This window comes from Neoarius graeffei, chromosome 19 (assembly GCF_027579695.1).
Source record: "Neoarius graeffei isolate fNeoGra1 chromosome 19, fNeoGra1.pri, whole genome shotgun sequence".
Taxonomy (NCBI): domain Eukaryota; kingdom Metazoa; phylum Chordata; class Actinopteri; order Siluriformes; family Ariidae; genus Neoarius; species Neoarius graeffei.
Window position 1 is genome coordinate 55,740,602 of NC_083587.1, and position 12,684 is coordinate 55,753,285.

The window sequence follows — 12,684 nt, forward strand, 5'->3', positions numbered from 1 at the left end:
GTGTGTGTGTGTGTGTGTGTGTGTGTGTGTGCAGTCCCACAGCTTTGCTCCAGATGGACCTGCTGCTCTCATGGATGACTCAGAAGCCCTCCTCAGACACCGGTCTGTCACACACAGGTGCTGTGGGGCACGTCTGTGTGTGTGTGTGTGTCTATAACCAAGGCTCACTTTGTTTTTATTATGGTTGACTCATAACTGCAGGTAAATGTGAAGCGGTGTGGTGGGTGATTTCTTTATAGAGCGAGACAGAGTGACAGAACAGACAAGACATAAACACACCAGAGCAAAGAACAAGAGAGGGATGAAATATGATCGCACAAGAACAAAAAGGGAGACGGATGGATAGACGTGTTGTTCGTGGACAGAACATGGTGTAATTTCCACAAGACATGCATCTTGAGTTCAATTCGTGGAGTCTTGCTCACCATTTCATAGGATAAGCAACATTTCTAATCAAATTAAAATAGCTTCCATAAACTAGATATAATTCTGTACTATATTACATTCTTTTAAAAAAAGAAAGTGTTTGTAGCGCGGACAATGCGTGGGTGGAGCACAGAGGACGGCAGGACAACGTTTGGAGGTAGTAACAGCTTATTTTATTAATAAACTTTTCAGTTTAAAAAGAACTCGCAGCACACAGACACACTCTCAGCCTCCACTCCCGGGTCGCGCTCCCTCTGCTCTCTCTCAGCCTCTTAAAATAGGGAGCGGTTTACTGGGAAAACACACACAAAACACAGGTTAATTACCGTCAGGTGTAGCGAATCTGCCACTCACCTTCCCCGGCTCCACCCTCCTGTCACAGACCGATGCTTGACCACGCCCCCGCTGCCACATACCCCCACCGCCCGACTCAGGCCGGGCGCCCGTCCGGCCCGCAGCCGACTCCCCCCCCCCTTGACGGGAGAGGAAGTCCGCCACGACCATCTGCGCCCCCGGCCTGTGGACCACCTTGAAGTTGAAGGGTTGGAGTGCCAGATACCAACGGGTGATCCGCGCGTTGGCATCCTTCATGCGGTGGAGCCACTGGAGGGGCGCGTGGTCCGAACAGAGGGTGAAAGAGCGCCCCAGCAGGTAGTAACGGAGGGCGAGGACCGCCCACTTGATCGCCAGGCACTCCTTCTCAATGGTGCTGTAGCGCCCCTCACGCACTGACAGCTTGCGGCTGATGTATAGGACTGGGCGGTCCTCCCCCTCCACCTGCTGGGACAAAACGGCCCCCAGCCCTCTGTCCGACGCATCCGTCTGCAACAAAAAAGGGAGAGAGAAGTCAGGGGAGTGTAAGAGTGGCCCCCCACACAGTGCAGCCTTTACCTCAGAGAAAGCCCGCTGGCACTGCTCCGTCCACTGGACCGGATCTGGTGCCCCCTTTTTAGTGAGGTCAGTCAGCGGGCTGGTGACGTCCGAATAATTAGGTATAAACCTACGATAGTAGCCAGCCAGCCCCAGGAACTGTCTCACCCCCTTTTTGGTCTTGGGCCTCGGGCAGGCCGCAATCGCTGCAGTCTTATTAATTTGGGGACGCACCTGCCCGTTGCCCAAGTGGAAGCCCAGATACCGTACTTCCACCCGCCCAATCGCACACTTCTTCGGGTTGGCAGTGAGTCCCGCCCGCCTCAGCGACCTAAGGACGGCCCTCAGGTGTTGCAGGTGCCGCTGCCAGTCATTGCTATAAATGATGATGTCGTCTAGGTACGCGGCCGCATAGGTGGCGTGCGGCCGGAGGACCCGGTCCATCAGCCGCTGAAACGTAGCGGGCGCCCCAAACAGCCCAAACGGAAGTGTGACGAACTGGTGTAAGCCGAACGGTGTGGAAAAGGCCGTTTTCTCTCGGGATAATGGAGTCAAGGGGATCTGCCAATATCCCTTCGTCAAATCCAGTGTCGAGTAAAAGCGAGCCGTGCCTAGTCGATCGAGCAGCTCATCAATACGAGGCATTGGGTATGCGTCGAATTTAGACACCGCGTTGACTTTTCTATAGTCCACACAGAACCGGACCGACCCGTCGGCCTTGGGAACCAAGACCACTGGGCTGCTCCAGTCACTGTGGGACTCCTCGACGATGCCCATTTCGAGCATGGCCTGAAGTTCTTCCCGAACCACCTTTTTTTTGTGTTCGGGTAGTCTATAAGGGCGGCTACGCACTACCACCCCCGGGGGCGTCTCTATGTGGTGTTCTATGAGGTTCGTGCGACCGGGTAGGGGCGAGAACACATCCGAAAACTCGGCCTGCAACTGGGCGACCTCCGCGAGTTGGGTCGGGGAGAGGTGGTCTCCACAGGGGACCGGAGAGGTACGTGATGCCAATGACCCTTTGGGGACCTCCGGCCCCAGCTCCGCCTTCTCCGGAACTACCGACACCAACGCCACGGGGACCTCCTCATTCCAGAGTTTCAGCAGATTGAGGTGGTAGATCTGTAGCGCCCCCTCCCTGTCCGTTCGCCTAACCTCGTAGTCGACGTCCCCGACTCGCCGTGTGACCTCAAAGGGTCCTTGCCACTTGGCGATTAATTTGGAGCTCGACGTGGGCAACAGGACGAGTACCTTCTCTCCCGGAGTGAACTCTCTAAGGCGCGTGCCCTTGTTGTACAGGCGGACTTGCCGTTCCTGGGCCTGCCGCAAATTCTCCTGAGTTAGGTGGGTGAGCGTGTGGAGTTTTGCGCGCAGATCCATAACGTACTGAATTTCGTTTTTGCTCTGTGAAGGTCCCTCCTCCCAATTTTCCCGCAGTACATCTAAGATGCCGCGCGGCTTACGCCCGTATAATAATTCAAACGGGGAAAACCCCGTGGAGGCTTGGGGGACCTCTCGCACTGCAAACAACAAGGGTTCGAGCCACTTATCCCAGTTACGTGCGTCCTCACTTACGAATTTTTTAATAATATTCTTGAGGGTGCGATTGAACCGTTCAACTAAACCGTCCGTCTGTGGGTGATAAACGCTGGTGCGGATCGGCTTAATACCTAGTAGCCCATACAGTTCGCTCAGTGTTCGTGACATAAACGAGGTGCCTTGGTCAGTCAGAATCTCTTTCGGGATTCCAACCCGGGAGATGACGTGGAAGAGGGCCTCTGCAATACTGCGTGCTGAGATATTGCGAAGAGGCACCGCTTCCGGGTATCGCGTTGCATAGTCCACCAGGACTAATATAAAGCGGTACCCTCGTGTTGACCGATCTAATGGCCCAACGAGATCCATCCCAATTCTTTCGAACGGGGTCTCGATTAATGGTAGGGGGCGCAAGGGCGCTTTTGGAATGGCCGCTGGATTTACTAACTGGCATTCGCGGCACGCCGTACACCACTTACGGACGTCGCCGCGAATCCCCGGCCAATAGAATCGGGCCATTATCCGGGCGAGTGTCTTATCCTGCCCGAGGTGTCCAGCCATGGGATTAAAGTGGGCCGCCTGGAATACCAATTCCCGGCGGCTCTTTGGAATTAATAACTGGGTGACTCGCTCTTTCGTCTGAGTGTCCTGCGTCACTCGATATAATCTATCCTTCAAAATGGAAAAATAGGGGAAGGACGGGGTGGCGTTCGGCTGGAGCGTTTGACCATCGATTACTCTCACTTGGTCAAACGCGTGTCGCAGAGTCTCGTCTCGCGATTGTTCCAGTGGGAAATCCACGAGGGATTCCCCAATAGAAAGAGGAGGGGCCGGCGGCTCCTCCCCCTGTCGCGGAGGTGACGTAGACGGCTCTGCAACCGCCGCTCCAGCCAAAGCGACACCGGGACCCTCCCCCGTCAACCGGCAGGACCCACTCTTTACTAGGCGTGCCATTAAACCCCGAAATCCCGGCCAATCGGTCCCCAAGATCAAAGAGTGGGTAAGGCGAGGATTAACCGCCGCCTTCACTATAGATTTTTCCCCTCTAAAATATATGTGGACTGACACCAACGGGTAGCTGTGAATATCCCCGTGCACACACAACACCTTCACCCCTTGTGCTCCCCCCAATGCCTCGTCTTGCACCAGGCTTTGGCGGATCGAGGTCTGATTGCAGCCTGAATCCACCAACGCCTGATATGTAGCCCCTTGTACACTTACCGGTATGCGATACGCTCCGGCCCGATCGAGGGCAGCCTCTGGCGCGTCGGGGATCCGCACCACCGCCCCCACCTCCATCGCTGCACATTGTTGCTGCAGGTGGCCCGGTTCCCCGCAGCGCCAGCAAACCGGCCCGGGCCTCCCCTCTGCAACTGTGTTCTGGGGCTCACTCACCTGAGGGGGGGGAGAGACAGACACAGAAGGGAGAAACGGGAGGGCACCACGGGTGCGGCGGGCCGGCTGGGGTGGGGCCGGCCCCCGCCTCCGTGGTGGGGGAATGGGGCGAGGACGGGACACGGGAGGAGGGGGGGAAGACAGAGAGAGAGAAGAGGAGACAGAAGACGATGTCATCCGTTGTCCTGCCGCCGGTACAGCCGCCAGATGATCCTCCGCCAGTCCTACGGCCTGATCCAGCGACGCCGGGCGGTGGCACTGGACCCACTCCGCGGTTCCGGCTGGTAAGCGGGCAACGAACTGTTCCAGCGCCACCTGGTCGATGATTCCCTCGGCGTCGCGATCTTCGGCCCTCAGCCACCGCCAGCAGGCGTCCCGGAGCTGCTGGCCAAACGCGAACGGGCTGCCGGCTTCCTCCATCCGCAGCGCGCGGAAGCGCTGGCGCTGCTGCTCCGGCGTGCGCCCCACGCGCTGGAGGACGGCCCGGCGAAGGTCGGCGTAGGCCAGCCGGCGGTCGGCGGGGAGCTGTAATGCGGCCAGCTGCGCCTCTCCAGTCAGGAGGGGGAGGAGGCGCGCCGCGCGCTGCTCCATCGGCCACCCCGAGGCTTCGGCGACCTGCTCGAACAAGGTGATGAAAGCCTCGGGGTCGTCCTGCGGGCCCATCTTGGTCACAGTGAGGGGAGACGGGCCCGCGGCCGGGGCGCTGGTGGACCCCGCCGACGCGAGGAGCCGCCGGAATGCCTCTCGATCTTCCTGTTGAGCCAGCACCAGGGCTTCGAAGCGGCGCTCCTGCTCCGTTCGGAGCGTGACGAGTGCCTGGTGCTGGCTCTGCTGAGCCGTGGCGAGGGCGTGGACCAAGTCCGCGAACGGGGAGGATTCCATGGAGCTGTAGCACTGGTGCTCCACCTTTTCCCGGGTTTCGGCACCACTGTAGCGCGGACAATGCGTGGGTGGAGCACAGAGGACGGCAGGACAACGTTTGGAGGTAGTAACAGCTTATTTTATTAATAAACTTTTCAGTTTAAAAAGAACTCGCAGCACACAGACACACTCTCAGCCTCCACTCCCGGGTCGCGCTCCCTCTGCTCTCTCTCAGCCTCTTAAAATAGGGAGCGGTTTACTGGGAAAACACACACAAAACACAGGTTAATTACCGTCAGGTGTAGCGAATCTGCCACTCACCTTCCCCGGCTCCACCCTCCTGTCACAGACCGATGCTTGACCACGCCCCCGCTGCCACAGTGTTCTTTTGGCATATTCGGAACTTGTAGCTAATAGATTGTGGATTTTTTTTTTTAATCCATTCTAGGATCAAGAAATGAGACACAACCATGCATAAAAAAGTCCAGCTCACAAAACGATGTCTTTAAAAAATATCAGGGTGTTATTTTGTAGTGTCTGGTAAATTCCTTACCATAGAACATTGAAGAACATTTTCCTATTATTATAGAAACATTATATTCAGTATGAAAGACCAGCATAGGACCGTACACATTCATCAGCCTCTTATGTTCTTGGTTCTAAGATTCCTGTTCTTGGCTGCAGGACTGGAACCCAATGCGGTCTTCTGATTTCTGTTGCATGCTGAGATGCTTTTCTGCTCATCACGGTTGTAAAGAGTTGCTATGAGTTACTATATCCTTCCTGGCAAAAAAGCTCGAACCAATCTGTCCATTTCCCTCTGACCTCTTTTATCAACAAGGCGTTTGTTTCCACCCACAATCACTCGATGTTTTTTGTTTTTCGCACCATTCTATCTGCGTAAACTCTAGAGACTGTTGTGTGTGAAAACCCCAGGAGATCAGCAGTTTCTGAAATACTCAAACCAAAAATACTTATCTGGCTCAAACCAACACCCATGCCACAGTGAAAGTCACGCTAGTTTGAGATCACAATTTTTCCCATTCTGATGTTTGAACATTGTGAACATTAACTGAAGCTCTTAATTTGTATCTGCATGATTTGATGCATTGTGCTGCTGTCAAGGGATCGGCTGATTAGAGAACTGCATCAAACAGCAGGTGGATGGATGCGTGTACCTAATAAACTTTCACTGTGGCATGGGTGTTGGTTTGAGCCAGATGAGTATTTTTGGTTTGAGTATTTCAGAAACTGCTGATCTCCTGGGGTTTTCACACACAAACAACCATCTCTAGAGTTTACACAGACAGAATGGTGCGAAAAACAAAAAACACGGAGTGAGTGACGGAGCGACAGTTCTGTGGGTGGAAACAAACACCTTGTTGATAAGAGAGGTCAGAGGAAAATGGCCAGATTGGTTCCAGAGGTGGACAAAATACCCAACTTCATTACTTAAGTCAAAGCACAGATCCCACTGGGCAAATGTTACTCCGATACAAGTGAAAGTTGTCCAGTCAAAGTTTTTACTTAAGTTAAAGTACTGAAGTACTTGCTTTTATTATGGTTGACTCATAACTGCAGGTAAATGTGAAGTACTTTCGCTTGCTCACTCGAGTTTGTTGACGGTGTAGTGGCTGCTGCTTTATGTCCCGGGGCTCCCTCATGCCTGTGTTACCTTCTGGCTCTCTCCTTTTAGTTATGCTGTCATAGTTAGTTGCCGGAGTCCCTGCTTGTACTCGGTGCAATATGTATACTGTTCCTACTTATTCAGGTGACATTGGGCATACCTAACCACCTGTGTTTTCTTTCCCTCCCCCCCACCCCAAATCTGTCCCTCTGAGTTACATGGAGTCAACAGGAAATCTTTTGGTGGAGAGGGTGGAGACCTCGACTGGCTATCGTAGCCTGCAGGGAATCGGCCATCAGACATTCTGTCGCATGTCCCAGACCTGGTGAAATGTAACTGAATTGTCTTGGCCAGCCCTAAGGGTCCCATCTGCATCTCATCATTGCTGAGGAGTGTGCTCCCATCACCCAATCAAGCATCCATCCAGAGCAGGTCATGATATATTTTTTACCATATTAACATGCCATTGTTGTGTGTTATGCCTGATGTAAAGACTCTCGTCTCTGCGAGCCTACCACACAGATTTAATACTTGTCATTTTTAGGGCATACCTAACAACGTGTTTTCTTTCCCCCCCCCCCCCCCCCAATCTGTCCCTCTGAGTTACATGTTGATCCTGGGATTGAGATGCTGGCCTCTTCTGCCCCTCGGACCTGCTTGATCCATCCTGGTGCCCTGTGTCTGGTCGGAGTTTTATCGCACCACTTCTGTGAAGGACGGCCCCATGAGGACAGTTGAGGGTTATACCTGTTAAAACTGTTAATATTATAGTCAGGCTGTCTGTTGTTGCCCAAATGAGGATGGGTTCCCTTTTGAGTCTGGTTCCTCTCGAGGTTTCTTCCTCATGTCGTCTGAGGGAGTTTTTCCTTGCCACCGTCGCCACAGGCTTGCTCATTGGGGATAGATTAGGGACAAAATTAGCTCATGTTTTAAGTCGTTCAAATTCTGTAAAGCTGCTTTGCGACAATGTTTATTGCTAAAAGCGCTATACAAATAAACTTGATTTGATTTGATTTACTTGCTTTTAAAAATACTTAAGTATTAAAAGTACATTTTCTGTCAGTGCTTTGTTGTATTATTGCCACAGTGTTTACAATACCTAATGCCTCTGAAGCAACTGACTGGATTTACAAAATGAACGCATGCTGTGCCATCATGGTGGTTTAACGTTAAGCTAGCTAGTCAGTGAAGCTCCACCTGACATGCTAGTAAACTCTTTTCAAACTCAAAATCATATTGGGTAGCTAACGTTACTAGAAAAGAAAGATTTCTACATTCTGTTTATTTGGCAAGATTATGCTAAAACATTTCCGAAAGGACTTCAGATAAATTAACGTTATTCATGTTAGCATAACTCCATTTTTACATGCCGTGTCCAAGTTAACTAGCTGTGTGTTAACGTTAGCCGTGGACAAGGCTATGGCAACTTGGTGGGCAAATCCATAGAAAGTCATTTGACTAACCAGACTGCATAGCTATTGCGACGTTATCGCTAGCTCTAAAAGCACAGACAACTTCATTGCAGGCTTTCTCTTTGAATAAAACGTTTATATACCTCAATATGCTTCTGCAGGTTGGATGGGGAGTTTTTGTAGGCTGTGATGTGGTTTGTTTTTGGCAAACAAAGCAAACATTTAAAATGAAATGAATCTTTAATCCTTTCAGAAAACTGAAACACGGGTTCATGGGCCCCGCGTGGGTTTCCTCCGGGTGCTCCGGTTTCCCCCACAGTCCAAAGACATGCAGGTTAGGTTAACTGGTGACTCTAAATTGACCGTAGGTGTGAATGTGAGTGTGAATGGTTGTCTGTGTCTATGTGTCAGCCCTGTGATGACCTGGCGACTTGTCCAGGGTGTACTTCGCCTTTTGCCTGTAGTCAGCTGGGATAGGCTCCAGCTTGCCTGCGACCCTGTAGGACAGGATAAGCGGCTACGGATAATGGATGGATGGTTTCATGGGCCATGGTGCGTACATTCCGCAGAAGAACCGCCTCCTTCCATTCTGCCATCAACTGAGCTTGTTCAAATAACACTACTGAGAAATCATTGAACTTGATTTTATACAGTCTATGGGCGTGACGTGACCCTAGTGATTACTGATCGGCTGTCTCAGTGTCACCTGCGAAAAAAACAATCATGTTTTAGAAAAGAAAAAATAGCATCCACTTTCAAAGCTGCTTCATAGTAACGAGGACCTTGATAGAAATGGAGTGAAAAGTACGATATTTGTCTTTCAAATGTAGTGAAGTTAAAGTCATAAGTTTCCAAAAAAAATAATACTCAAGTAAAGTACAGATACTCAAAAAGTGTACTTACGTACAGTACTCAAGTAAATGCACTTCGTAACTGTCCACCTCTGATTGGTTCGAGCTTTTTGGCCAGGAAGGATATCGTAACTCATAGCAACTCTTTACAACCATGGTGGGCAGAAAAGCATCTCACACTGGCTTCCACTCCAACCAGCCAAGAACAGGAATCTTAGAATCAAGAGCAAGTTCTTATGTAAGGAAAAAATTCCCGTTCCCATCAGTGTTTATTATATTCCAATAACAGGACATGCTGGAGTGCTTTATTCCTTTTATACCGATCAGCTATAAACAAGCATTCCATCACGTTCTCTTGACATTAATGAAATAGCAGCTCGTTACAGAGAAACCTTTTCCATGTTGTAAAAGCTTCAAGCTCCAGCTTTACCCCTGACACCAGAGACTCCTGTAAACGCCGAAATACCACGTCCTTTCAGAAAACGTCCCATTTTTCTTTGTTAAATAAGAACACATTTTATTCAACGTGGTCTGTTTATTATTAGATGATGTAGCTCCTCTGTCCCATTCTGTAAACCCCTGTGAATGAGCTGTTACCATAGAAACAACAATTACAACTGGAACTACTGTCAGAGCTGCTGTTAAAGCAAATGACTCACCACTTTGTGGCCAATCAGAATCGAGACTGATGACCTAAATATTCCGTGCTGTGTAACTTCATTATCAGAATGACTCAGTGATTAAAGTTGTGCTACTGACTGGAAAGATCAGAACAAATCCCAGCACCATTGTGAGCTTTTTACACAACACCGAATCATATCACACTGTATTACTGACGTGTTCAGACATCATGTCTAAGGCAACAGGAAGACTGATACACACACCTAAACATGCCTTTCTGTCCATGAACACCAAGTACACCATTTTCCCTCTCTTGTTCCCCGGTGTATGTTTGATAAATGGGCTGAATCAGATCCTCACAGTTCTATACACCAAGTACACCAAGGCTCCAGCTGTGGGTTTAATGAACCTACAGCCGTACACACACTTCCCTGGCTGAAACCGTGTCTATTGATACAGTGTACTGTAGGAATACCATAAAAATGCGACATTGCAGGACGTCCTGGTCAAAACCATTCCAGGGTTTATTCACTTGATGGTTTTTGACCTGCAGTACCACTCAAAACTTTATACACCCCTATTCATTCATACCTGGCTGCTTTAACCTTCATCCTACCAAGTGGGGTCCATCTGGACCCCGCACCTATATGTTTGTTTGCCATTTTAAAAATATGTGACATACTGCCTCACCGTTTTATGAATTTGTCGGAATTTATGTCTTAATTAAAACACTAAAGCACCGGAAGATCAGCTTTTTGCATTGTGAAGGTATAATTAATTTGTTACTGGGGTCCAACCGGACCCCAGAGTAAAGTTTATCTGTCTTTCATTTTATAATTGAATAGCACACTGAAAGTTCTCATCTCATCTCCTCTAGCTGCTTTATCCTTCTACAGGGTCGCAGGCAAGCTGGAGCCTATCCCAGCTGACTACAGGCGAAAGGCGGGGTACACCCTGGACAAGTCGCCAGGTCATCACAGGGCTGACACATAGACACAGACAACCATTCACACCTACGGTCAATTTAGAGTCACCAGTTAACCTAACCTGCATGTCTTTGGACTGTGGGGGAAACCGGAGCACCCGGAGGAAACCCACACGGACACGGGGAGAACATGCAAACTCCGCACAGAAAGGCCCTTGCCGGCCCCAGGGCTCGAACCCAGGACCTTCTTGCTGTGAGGCGACAGCGCTAACCACTACACCACCGTGCTGCCCACACTGAAAGTTAACTTCTTTTATTTCTTTTATGTTCCATAATGAAACTACCAAGGCATTCCTTCTTGGGGTCCGTGTGGACCCCACTGCTGCAATAAGCACAGGCTGCAAAACAAAAGCCCTAAATTATTTTACAATTACTTTTTTGTTTTAAATTCTGTAAGAAAAGACCTAAGTTGTAATCCAGAATGTTTTACAGCTGCATGAGCTGCAAAAATCATGTATATAATGCCAATTTTTTTTTGTGGCGCTATAATTTGCTACATGTATGCTAGTTATTGCAATATTATTGCAATGTTATTGCATTTATAATACATCATTGATATTCAGCCATAGTGGATTTTGTTCTTCAATATAGTTATGTCTGTTTGCTGCATTGAATTGGTTCTTACTGCATTGATTTCAAGGTATTCCCTCCTGGGGTCCATACGGACCCCGCCTGGTAGTTTGTGTATGTAAAATTGGCTGGTAGGATGAAGGTTAAGTGTGTTCTTTATGCCTTGGGCCCTTTAGTGTATTGCTGTTATTAATACAAGACGTTCTGAACAAAACTTATCTGGTTATTTTGTCTTTATAAGCTTTAATTTTAAAGAAAAGTATTGGGGTCCAAACGGACCCCACATGGTAAGATTAAGGTGTAAAATAGCATGGTAGGATGAGGGTTAATACGAACTTGTTCTTGATTCTAAGATTCCTGTTCTTGGATGCAGGACTGGAACCCAGTGTGGCTTTCTGTTGCATGCTGAGATGCTTTTCTGCTCACCACGGTTGTCAAGAGTTGCTATGAGGCCCACTTTACACGGGGACGGTCTGAAACAAAAACGCAAAAGTCCGTTTTCGTTCTCACTTTTTTCCGCGTCTACACGACTGTTTTCAAGGAGGAAATCTGCATCTATACGGTGACGCATAAATGTGTGGAATTCAATTGGATGTGCATGCCAGGCAGCTAGGTGGTGCTGTGAAAGACCTCCGCTATGTCTGCACGCATGTGCAACGTCTTCCGTCTTGTCTGATCTGCACATCTGCGCCGCGAAAACTTTGACTACTCTGGCTATGGTAAGTAAGAAAGTAAGTAAAAAAGTAAGAGCATACTATACCCGCCTCTGTTCATTAACGGTATATGTGCAGATTCGGTATAGATGTTCGAAGGACTCCTGGACGTTTATTAAAGCTGCCAGAGCAGCTTGAAGGTCCGTTGGATCGATGTAATCAGACATGCTCTTACTTTTTTACTTATGGCCCTTTTCCACTACCCTTTTTCAGCTCGCTTCAGCTCACTTCAGCCCGACACGGCTCGTGTTTCGACTACCTCAGAACAGCACGACTCAGCTCGCTTCAGCCCTGCTCAGCACCCAAAACTCGCACGGTTTTGGAGTAGGGCTGAAGCGAGCCAAACCGAGCTGAGTGAGGCTGGGGGCGTGAGCAGACACTCCCCTGTGCACTGATTGGTGAGGAGGAGTGTCCTCACATGCCCACACACGCCCCGCGAGCACGCTGGGATCTGTAAACACCGCAAACCCGGAAGAAGAAGAATTACGAATTACGAGAATTTCTGAAGCCTTATGCGCCTCGCCTCATCTATACGCTCTTGCCAGTATCTGTTGGCGTTGTCGGTGGCAACAAGCCACAGAACCAAGACCAGCAACACTAACGACTCCATGTTTATTGTTTACTATCCGGGTCGTGAGACTACCGCTTAAAAGATCACTGATGTCACTGTTTGCGCCGCTTAACGACATCACGTGACGTCCACCCACTTTCGCTAACTCCACCCAATGTGTCCACCCACTTCCAGCCAGCACGGTTCAGCGCGGTTGTAGTCGAAATGCAACTCCAACAGCCCCGCTCAGCTCGACTCAGCCCAACT